The sequence below is a fragment of the Neophocaena asiaeorientalis genome, unplaced genomic scaffold (genome assembly GCF_003031525.2).
Source record: "Neophocaena asiaeorientalis asiaeorientalis breed wild unplaced genomic scaffold, Neophocaena_asiaeorientalis_V1.1 scaffold150, whole genome shotgun sequence".
Taxonomy (NCBI): Eukaryota; Metazoa; Chordata; class Mammalia; order Artiodactyla; family Phocoenidae; genus Neophocaena; species Neophocaena asiaeorientalis.
This window is the reverse complement of record NW_020176571.1, coordinates 1819913-1832214: the sequence shown is the minus strand read 5'-3', so window position 1 is coordinate 1832214 and position 12302 is coordinate 1819913. Positions and strand designations below refer to the sequence as shown.

General features: G+C 37.1%; 1 protein-coding gene across 5 annotated transcripts in view; it reads left to right on the top strand.

Moving 5' to 3' along the window:
- ERC1 (ELKS/RAB6-interacting/CAST family member 1) overlaps window positions 1-12302 on the top strand; it is a 348818-nt gene that overhangs the window by 175820 nt on the left and 160696 nt on the right. The gene's annotated exons all lie outside the window — the stretch shown is intronic.

Below are 12302 nucleotides of genomic sequence, written 5' to 3'. Positions count from 1 at the left end.
CACAAGAGCCTGAAACATGCACATGTGTCACTGAATCTGGAATAAGAAAAGTCTTCCCTGAAGAAAGGATGGCTGGCCTATTTGTAGAGACAGTCCTTCAGCAAAGCACCAGGATAGTCTAGTTTTCTGGAATAATCCTGAACTAGTCAAACCAAAAGGAACGCCCTGATAGTTCTCTTCTATCCCTAGTATTTATAATTGTAATTTCTGAGTGTCTGTTACAGACAGACGGCCGTGAGTCTGGGGAGATGTGGAGCTGTTCACCTGGTAGCCTGCCAGTGTCTCAGAAGAAGCACTCGAGTTGGTTGGCTAGCCCTGGGGAGAAGGGACATTTTCATTGGCAGATCTCATGTTGGTTCTTCTCTTTATGCTGTGGTTTTGTTAATCACTGTTTTTTTCCTTCACTTTTAAGTTAACCTCTTTGACTAAGAAAGAAGGGATGAACGGGAGAGGGAGGAGAGTAATAAAATAACAACCTTAATAAATTCTGAGTATCAGTTCAGGTCACGAGCTTCACTATCAGGATTTCTAGATGAGCTGATTCATTCTCCACTGCCCTGCATTCAAAGTCCTACTGCAGTCTCACCCTATGTTAGCATTAGGAATACAGCTCGAAAGACTCACCTTTCATTTTGAGTAAACTTTTATCAAACTACGCATTTGACTATAGTGAGAATTGGTTTGTTTCGGAAGGTGGTGGTGGAATCGCTGTTTGGTTTCTTTGAGAATCTAGAGCTGTGTGACAAATAGCATCCCATTAATAAAGTTGCTAGAGAAGTCCAAAGCGCTGTGGGACACATTGTATACTCGTGAGATGACTTCTGGCTACAGAACGATCTGACTTCCCACCCACGTGAAATAAATTTTCTTATGTACCTGAGAAGAGTTCAGTAATGTAATCTGAATTCTGGCATTTAAAAAATACTTGCCTTTTAATTTGAGAGAAAAATGTAATATGCTTGGAATTAAGGAAGCTGTAGAAAATGGTTACTGGGAAAAGTTCAGGCTACTTGGGGTTAGTATAGTTAGGTGATCAATCTGTTTTACTTTGAATAATTAAAATGAGACTGTATTTTAAATTATTTTATCTCCTAATATTCTGTAGAATTTCATTTTAAAATTTATTGTAGATTTGCTGACATTAAAAAATAAAATCCCACTTGGGGATCTATGACAGTCTTCCAAATTAACCACAAAATTGATAATAGTTGTGCAAATTATATGCTAGTAACAACTTGAAATGCCTTTTAAGATATGTAAGAACTAGAACATGTATACTTTTTGCAAAGCCACACTTATGTATACTTCCACCAAATGCCTTTGTTTGAGTCACTGGACATATGACAAAGGACTTTTAGTGGAGTTGGAAGCATTTTTCACAGTGGCCTGAAATACTGAGCTTTAAATATTTTGTGGGAAATCACATAAATTCTTATGAAAATTTCCTACACTTGAGTTGAAAAAGAAAGCAAAGTATGCTGTATAGTATAGCAATAAATAACACTAGTGGGACTGGTCCTAATTAAAATTATAAAGAAAAGTTTCTAGCTCTTGACTTGGGGACTTCCTTCCTAGCCTTGGTTAACTCTTTAATTCTGTCCCCTCTTTTTCTACCCTAACATCCAGCTCTCTCATGCGTCCTACTTCACAGAATGTGTGGTATCAACTGTCAAACATCTTTTCTCATCAGAACTAAGAGTTTAGTTGGGGCTCTGAGTTGTTAAGGACAGTGAAGGAGATGGGTTAATTAAGTACAGTAATTACAGTATTTACAGAGTTCCTTACCTCTCCCTGCTCCTGAATGGTGACCGTGATGCTCAGCTTCTCACGAGATGAGGCACGAGTATTTCAAATGTTTTTCTCAAATCGTTTTATTCTCTTGTGACCCGAATTAGAATCATTTACAAACAACCCTAATATCCCTTGCCCGTTCTCCTCCCTTAATCCTAAATCCATTCTACCTTTTAGCCATTTGAGGCTAGATGTAAATTCCAAACAGAAAAACCACTTTCCTGAAGAAATCATGCTTCCTAATCATTTTTTTTCATTTAAAATGTCTTAAATGGCTGCGGTAATCTCTAAGTAAAGAGCTGAACTTTTCAGATAAAGGCCCCAAAGTCCCTCTCTTTTCCAGTTTTTATAATTCTGTCTTTCCCCCATCAGTGTATGGTTTGTGTGCAAGAATGTCCTCACTTGTGCAGGGATGAAGTTAAGAATATAGGTCATCCTCTTTTTCCTGAAGGGGAAAGGAGTGGGATTATTGCCCTACTTCTTACTTATCTTTTTATTTTTTTCTCTACTGGAGGTGTAGGATGAACCCCAGTCCCTTTGTTTAATACAGTTGAAACAGTTAAAGGGACAACTATTCCAGGTAGGTAACCTAATGCCTTAAGCTAATTGCAATACTCATTTTAAGAAAATTTTTTACATAATATACCATTATGAGAGGGTTTTTTAGTTTGGGATTAAAAAAAAAAATCTTTTCCTCTCAGGATCTTCATTCTCTGTGTCCCTCAGAGTACCATAAAGGTATTTACTCATTCTGTAAATGGATAAAACTTCCCTCAAGCTTTGTGTGTAGAAAAAGTAATCCATTTATTTAATCATAAGCTTTTCCTGGCTGAAGATTCTGAATAAAAGAGTATTATAAGATGCTCTTTGTAGCAAAGAATGTCTTTACATTTTGAGCTAGTTATAAACCGGGTTAATAATACTTTGACCTACCTCATGAGGTTGTTGTGAGTATTAAATGAGATAACGTGATAAAAACACTTTGAAATTGGTCAAGCTGAATATTTGCAAAGCATGATACAACTGAAAAGTGTTAAGTTTGCACTTAACTTTTCAGGTTGGCAGTTTTCTCATTCTGAAATGAAAGGGTTTCCTGCATCTCTAAGATTCCTGTCATTTTAAAAATCATATGATTCTTTGACTAGGTGACCTTCTGACATCCTTGATTCTATAGTTGCAAATGCTCTGAGTAAATCAGAGAAGTAATTTATATATAAACAGTATACTGAGCAGAAGTTGGGGGTCAGATGTCCATAATTCCTTGGCTGAGGACTAAGCCTCACATTCACTGGATCAGACTACCCAAGGCCTACCAGAGATAAGCTGCTCTGGGGTTGGAAGTGGAATTGTGATGCTAGAGTTAGAGCAGTAGTGCTGGGGAAGTTTCAGTTCCAACCCAGTCACAGTGGCAAAAGTCTTGTTAAAACTTAAGGCATCTTGCTGAGATAACAGAAAGTCTGGGTTTTAGGAGTAGGGATCATAACCTACAATAAAGTTAACCATAGATGTAGTGTAACAAAACTGAAAGCCCCAAGGCAGTCTACAGGGACAGTAGAATTTGGAGGATGAGTCCCATCGAGATAGAGAGGTTTGGGAAATACCCTGAGCTTTCAACAGATCAGCCCAACAAAGGATAAATCCAAGCCTATACAAGGTCAAGGAAATCAGCTATTAACTGAATTATCTACTAGAATAAAAATCATTGCTTTTCAGAAGAAAATAACAGAATACAGAGTCTTTGTAGTGTATCATCTACAGTATAAAATATTCAATTAAAAAATATCGCCAGACATTCAAAGAACAGTAACATGTAACCCATAGTGAACAAAAACATGCAGTAGAAAGCAAGTCAGAGAAGTCCTAGATGTTGGAATTAACAGTGATTTTAAAGTCACTCCTGTAAGTGTGCTTCAAAGTCTTAAAGAAAATGTAATGTTGATGATAGAACAGATAGGAAATCTCAGCTGAGAAAGGAAAACGTTTTAAAAATGGAAATTTGAAAACTGAAATTTAAATGAAAAAATTCAGTGGTTGGTCTTAATGACAGATTAGAGCTTTCAAAAGAAGGAGTCCATAAATTTTAAAACAGATCAATAGAAATTATCCAGTGTGAACAACTGTGAGAAAAGGGGTTTTTACAAAATGAATAGAGCCTCCATGACATGTTGGACATTATCAGATGGGCTAATATACATGTAACTGGAATTCCAGCAGGGTAAAAGAGTGAGAAGGGGGTAGAAACAAGTCTGTAAAAATAATGGCTGAAATATTTCTTTGATTTAAAGTACACAGATTTATGAAGGTGTATGGGAAATCTCTGTGCATCCCTCTCAATTTTTTTGTTAACCTAAAAGTGCTCTAAAAAATAGTCTTTTTAAAAAGCGTGTGTATTTACAGATCCTAGAAACTTAGTGAAACCAAGCTGGATAAATACAAAGAAAACCACACCTATAAACATTATAATATAATTGCTAGAAACAAAATATAAAGAGAAAAACAGAGGCAGCAAGGGAAGAAGAAAACACAGTATGTAAAGGGAAACTGTGATAGCTGAGTTCTTATCCAAAACATTGGAGATCAGAATAAAATGGAACTTCTTCTAAAGTACTGTAAGAAAATTTGTCAGCCTAGAATTCTAGGACCAAAAAACAAACAAACAAACTCCAAAAACTAGGGTTAAATATAGATATTTTTCAGATAAATAAATATGCAAAGAATGCATCCCTAAGTGGAGGTATGTCTGCGTGATGGCTGATTCGCCTTGCTGTATAGCAGAAACTAACACAACATTGTAAATCAACTATACTCCAATTAAAAAATTAACTTAAAAAAATTAAAAAAGAAAAGTACAGTAAGCTACAGAGATATATTGTACAGCACAGGATATATACCCAATATTTTATAATAACTATAAATGGAGTATAATCTTTAAAAATTGTGAATCACTACATCGTACACCTATAACTAATATAATATTGTATATCAACTATACTTCAATTAAAAATATATTCATTTCTAAAAAAACACATTCTGTAAGAAATGCTAAAGGATGTTCTTCCAGCTCAAAGGAAACGAAACCAGATGGAAGCATGAATCTACAGGAAGGAATGAAGAACACACATGGTAAATAAGCTGATATGTATAGACAACTGACTCTGAAGCAAAAATAATATCATTGTATGGTGGAGTTGATAATAGGAGTAAAATGGAAAGATATGACAACAATAGCACAAAAGATTGGGGAGGGTAGAAACATGGTTGTCAGGTTGTTAACTTTGTGAAGTAGAAAATACAAACTATCAGTTTCGATTTTTTTTTAAGTCATTTTCTTTTAAAAAAAAAAAAAATTATTTATTTATTTGGCTGCATTTGGTCTTAGTTGCGGCATGTGGGATCTTTATTGCAGTGTGCAGGCTCTCTAGTTGTGGTATGCGGGCTCTAGAGTGCGCGGGCTTAGTTGCCCTGTAGCATGTGGGATCTTAGTGCCCTGACCTAAGATATGGGGTTGAACCCGTACCCCCTGCATTGGAAGGTGGATTCTTAACCACTGGACCACCAGGGAAGTCCCAAAGTTTTATAATTTCTAATCTAGATAGACTTTGATAAGTTAAAGATGCATATTGTTAGCTGTAGAGCAACTACCAAAAGCAAAAGCAAAAACCAAAAAGCTCAAAATCCAATAGAGGAAATAAAATACACTAAAAATTACTTCATTTACCCAGAAGGAAAAGGACAGCAAAGGAACAAGAGAGGAGTGAAGCAGAGAGGGGTAAATGGATGATAGATATAAATTCAGCATATCAGTAGTTAGGTCAAAATCAAACGGACTAAACACTCTAGTTAATGGACAGAGATTATTAGAATTGATTAAAAAAGAAACAATGCTGTCTATAAGACATACAGTGTAATAAACACAAGTAGGTTGAAATTTAAAGAATGTCCAAAGATGGTCCTTGTAAATAGTCATCATAAGAAATCTGGTATGGCTATATTAGTATCAGGTAAAAGAGACTTCCAGAGAGTATTCCTGGAGATAAAGAAGTACATGTCATAATGATGAAGCAGATAATTAACCAGAAAGACATAACAATCCTTCATATGCAGGCACCCAGTACAGAGCTTCAAAATTCATGAAGAGCCAACTGACAACTAAAGGGAAAATCAGACAGATCCATACTCATCAGTCATTGCTGGAGCTTATAACCCCGATTTCTCAGAAAGTGATAGAATAAGTGAACCAAAAACAAGCAGTAAAAATATAGAAGCTCTGAAGACTGTCAACTTGATCTATTTAATATTTATAGAGTAGTACACCCAACAACTGAAGAATATATATGTTTTTCAAATATGTATGGAATGTTCACCAATGAGGACCATATGCTGGGCCATAAAAACAAATCTTAATAAGTTTCAGAAGACTAAAATATGTCAGAATTGTTCTCTTACCACAGTGGGATTAAATTAGAAGGTAATAATAAGATTTTTGGAAAAATCCCCCAATGTTCGGAAATTAAATAATACAATTCTAAATACCATGGCTCAGAGAAGAAGTCATAAGGAATATGAGAAGTCATTTTGAACTGAATGAAAATGAAAATACAAATGTGAAATTTTGTGTCATGCAGCTCAAGTAGTGCTTAGAGTGAAATTTATACCTTTAAATGCCTATATTACAAAATAAGAAAGTTGAATTCAGTGAACTGTTTCCACACTAAGAAAATTTAAAAAGAAGAGTAAAGTAAATGAAAGTAAATAGAATGAAGGAAATAATATAGATAACAGCAGAAATCAAGGAAATAGAAAGCTAACAACACAGAAAATTTACAGTCAACCATGGGTTCTTCAAAGAAGCAATGGAATTGGTAGGCCCCTTGCAAGACTGATCAAGGGAAAAATGAAGACTCATAAATTACCAAATTTTTGTAATGGAAGAGGGCAAGAGTGGTTATCACTTGAGGTTCTAATGGCATATATATATATTTTTTTAGGTAGAATCATTTTTTAAAATATTTAGGCTGTGCTGGGTCTTAGCTGCAGCATGCGGGCTTCTTAGTTGTGGCATGGGGACTCTCAGTTGCGTCATGCATGCGGGATCTGGTTCCCCAACCAGGGGTCGGACCCAGGCCACTGCATTGGGAGTGCAGACTCTTACTCACTGGACCACCAGGGAGTCCCTCTAATGGCATTTAAAAAGAGAATATTTTGAACAACTTTATGCCAATAAATTTGATATTTTAGATATAATAGACAAATTCCTTGAAAACTATGGTGTATCAGAACTGGATCAAAAAAGGAATAGAAAGTTGACCAGGCTGTATCTATTAAAGGAAATGAATTTGTAATCAAAAATATTTCCACAAGGAAAACTCCAGGCAAAGGTTAGTTTACTGGTGAATTCTACTAAACATCTAAATATGAAATAATACCAACATTACTGAAACTCTTTCAGAAAATAGAGAAGAAGGAAATACTTCCTAATTCATCTTATGAGACTAGAATTACTCTCACACTTAAACCTGAAAAACACATTATATAAAGAGAAACTCCCTTATGAACATTGACATAAAATTCCCACAAAAAGTCTTAGCAAATTAAATAAGAAACTAATATGTCATAACCAAGTTAGGCTTATTTCTGGAATGCAAGGCTTTTTCACTATTCAAAAATGAATTAGCTAATTTCAGCTACATTAACAATAAAGAAAAAATCATATAATTATCTCACATATTCAGAAAATGTTTTTAACATTCATTCATGATAATAACTCTTAGCTGACTAGGAAGAGAAGGCAATTTCTTCAGCTCAAAAAAGAGCACCTATGAAAAGTTTACAGGTAAGGTCATACCAAATGATGAAAGTTGAACACTTTTCCCATGAGATTGCAAAGGACACAAGACATCCACTTCAACCCCTTGATCATTATTATACTTGGAGGTCCTAGTTACACAATATGTCAAGAGATAATAAAATTGAAAAGGAAGTAGTAGCATTGTCTTTACTCACAGACAGTATGATTGTCTAAGTAGGGCAACACATAAAAATCAGTTGTAGTTCTATATGTTGACAACAAGCAAATGGAAACTGAAATTTTAGAAAATATTATTTACAGTGGCATCAAAATGCATAAAGTACTTCAGAATAAGTTTAACAAAAATTGTACAAGATCTCTACACAGAAAACCATACTACTGAGAGAAAATTTAAAATATTGAAACAAATATAGGGATATATCTAGTTCATGATTTGATTATTCAAACTTAAAGCTGACCATTTCCCCCAAATTCAGTTATTATTGCAACACAATCCCAGCCAAATCACAGGGAGCTTTTTGTAGAAACGTATACTTGGAATTTTAAATTTACATTGAATTTCAGTGGACGTAGCAGAGTTAAACCATTTTGAAAAAGAGCAGAGGAGAGCAAGATGGTGGAGGAGAAGGAAGTGGGCTCACTCCCTCTTGCGAGAGCACCGGAATCACAACTACCTGCTGAACAATCATCGACAGGAAGACACTGGAACTCACCAAAAAAGAGATCCCAAATCCAAAGACAAAGGAGAAGCCACAATGAGATGGTAGGAGGGGCACAATCACGATAAAATCAAATCCCATAACTGCTGGGTGGGTGACTCACAGCCTGGAGAACACATGCCACAGAAGTCCACCCACTGGAGTGAAGGTTCTGAGCCCCATGTCAGGCTTCCCAACCTGGGCGTCCGGCAACGGGAGGAGGAAGTCCTAGAGAATCAGACTTTGAAGCATAGTGGGAATTGATTGCAGGGCTTCAACAGGACTGGGGGAAACAGAGACTCCACTCTTGGAGGGCACACACAAAGTAGTATGTGCATCGGGACCCAGGGGAAGGAGCAGTGACCCCGTAGGAGACTGAGCCAGACCTACCTGCTAGTGTTGGAGGATCTCCTGCAGAGGCGGGGATGGGGGCTGTGTCTCACCTTGAGGACAAGGACACTGGCAGCAGAAGTTCTGGGAAGTAATCCTTGGCATGAGTCCTCCCAGAGTCTGCCATTAGCCCCACCAAAGAGCCAGGTAGGCTCCAGTGCTGGGTTGCCTCAGGCCAAGCGACCAACAGGGAGGGAACCCAGTCCCACCCATCAGCAGACAAGCAGATTCAAGTTTTACTGAGCTCTGCCCACCAGAGCAACAGCCAGCTCTACCCACCAGCAGTCCCTCCCATCAGGAAGCTTGCACAAGCCTCTTAGCTTCATCCACCAGAGGGCAGACAGCAGAAGCAAGAACTACAGTTCTGCAGCCTGTAGAACAAAAACCACATTTACAGAAAGATAGACAAAATGAAAAGGCAGAGGACTATGTACCAGATGAAGGAACAAGATAAACCCCCAGGAAAAGCAACTAAATGAAGTGGAGATAGGCAACCTTTCCGAAAAAGAATTCAGAATAATGATAGTGAAGATGATCCAGGACCTCGGAAAAAGAATGGAGGCAAAGATCGAGAAGATGCAAGAAATGTTTAACAAAGACCTAGAAGAATTAAAGAACAAACAGCTAGAAGAATTAAAGAACAAACAAACAGAGACGAGCAATACAATAACTGAAATGAAGACTACACTAGAAGAAATCAATAGCAGAATAACTGAGGCAGAAGAACGGGTAAGTGACCTGGAAGACAGAATGGTGGAATTCACTGCCATGGAACAGAATAAAGAAAAAAAGAATGAAAAGAAATGAAGACAGCCTATGGGACAACATTAAACGCACGAACATTCGCATTATAGGGGTCCCAGAAGGAGAAGAGAGAGAGGAAGGACCTGAGAAAATATTTGAAGAGATTATAGTCAAAAACTTCCCTAACATGGGAAAGGAAATAGCCACCCAAGTCCAGGAAGTACAGAGAGTGCAAGGCAGGGTAAACCCAAGGAGAAGCACGCCGAGACACATAGTAATTAAATTGACAAAAATTAAAGACAAAGAAAAATTACTGAAAGCAGCAAGGGAAAAACGACAAATAACATCCAAGGGAACTTCCATAAAGTTAACAGCTGATTTCTCAGCAGAAACTCTACAAGCCAGAGGGAGTGGCATGACATATTTAAAGTGATGAAAGGGAAAAACCAACAACCAAGATTACTCTACCCAGCAAGGATCTCATTCAGATTTGATGGAGAAATCAAAAGCCTTACAGCCAAGCCAAAGCTAAGAGAATTCAGCACCACCAAACCAGCTCTACAACAAATGCTGAAGGAACTTCTCTAAGTGGGAAACACAAGAGAAGAAAAGGACCTACAAAAACAAACCCATAACAATTAAGAAAATGGTAATAGGAACATACATATCGATAATTACCTTAAACATGAATGGATTAAATGCTCCAACCAAAAGACCCAGGCTCACTGAATGGATACAGAAACAAGACCCATATATATGCTGTCTACAAGAGACCCACTTCAAACCTACAGACACATACAGACTGAAAGTGAGGGGATGGAATAATATATTCCATGCAAATAGAAATCAAAAGAAAGCTGGAGTAGCAGTACTCATATCAGGTAAAAAAGACTTTAAAGAATATTACAAGAGACACTACCTAATGGACACTGTCCTAAAGGAAGGACACTACCTAATGATCAAGGGTTCAATCCAAGAAGAAGATGTAACAATTATAAATGTACATGCACCCAACATAGGAGCACCTCAATATGTAAGGTAACTGCTAATAGCTATAAAAGAGGAAGTCGACAGTAACACAATAATAATGGGGGACTTTAACATCTCACTTACACCAATGGACAGATCATCCAAACAGAAAATTAATAAGGAAACACAAGCTTTAAATGACACAGTAGACCAGATAGATTTAATTGATATTTATAGGACATTCCATCCGAAAACAGTGTGTTACAATTTCTTCTCAAGTGCGCATGGAACATTCTCCAGAATAGATCACACCTTGGGTCACAAATCAAGCCTCGGTAAATTTAAGAAAATTGAAATCATATGAAGTATCTTTTCTGACCACAACACTATGAGATTAGAAATAAATTGCAGGGAATAAAACGTAAAAAACAAAACACATGGAGGCTAACTATACATTGCTAAATAACCAAGAGATTACTGAAGAAATCAAAGAGGAAATTAGAAAATCCCTAGAGACAAATGACAACAAAAACACGACAATGCAAAGCATATGGGATGCAGCAAAAGTAGTTTTAAGAGGGAAGTTTATAGCAATACAGTCCTACCTCAAGAAACAAGAAAAATCTCAAATAAATAGTCTAACCTGGGACTTCCCCGGTGGCGCTGTGGTTAAGAATTTGCCTGCCTATGCATGGGACACCGGTTCAAGCCCTGCTGTAGGAAGATCCCGCATGTCATGGAGCAACTAAGCCTGTGCACCACAACTACTGAGCCTGCGCTCCAGAACCCACAAGCCACAGCTACTGAAGCCCGTGGGCCTAGAGCCTGTGCTCCGCAACAAGGGAAGCCACCACAATGAGAAGCCTGCGCAGCGCAACAAAGAGCAGCCCCTGCTCGCCACAACTAGAGAAAGCCTGCGTGCAGCACCAAAAACCCAATGCAGCCAAAATAAATAAATTTTAAAAACCAATCTAACCTTACACCTAAAGCAACTAGAGAAGGAAGAGCAAACAAAATTCAAAGTCAGTAGAAGGAAAGAAATCATAAAGAGCAGAGCAGAAATAAATGAAATGGAAACAAAGAAAATAGTAGCAAAGATCAATAAAACTAAAAGCTGGTTCTTTGAGAACATAAACAAACTTGGTAGACCTCTAGCCAGAATCATCAAGGAAAAGAGGGAGAGGACTCAAATCAATAAAATTAGAAGTGAAAAAGGAGAAGTTACAATGGACACCACAGAAATACAAAGCATCATAAGAGACTACTGCAAGCAACTCTATGCCAATAAAATGGACAACCTGGAAGAAATGGACAAATTCTTAGAAAGGTACAACCTTTCAAGACTGAACCAGGAAGAAATAGAAAATATGAAAAGACCAATCACGAGTAATGAAATTGAAATAGTTATTAAAAATCTTCCAACAAACAAAAGTCCAGGACTGTGAAGTACAGCCTGTGAAGATAGCTTCACAGATGAATTCTATCAAACATTTAAAGAAGAGCTAAAACCCATCCTTCTCAAACTCTTCCAAAAAATTGCAGAGGAAGGAACACTCCCAAACTCATTCTACGAGGCCACCATCACCCTGATACAAAAACCAGACAGAAATACTACTAAAAAAGAAAATTACAGACCAATATCACTGATGAATATAGATGCAAAAATCCTCAACAAAATACTGGGGAACAGAATCCAACAACACATTAAAAGGATCATACACCATGATCAAGTGGGATTTATCCCAGGGATGCAAGGATTCTTCACTATATGCAAATCAATCAATGTGATACACCATATTAACAAGTTGAAGGATAAAAACCATATGATCATCTCAATAGATGCAGGAAAAGCTTTTGACAAAATTCAACACCCATTTATTATAAAAACTCTACAGAAAGTG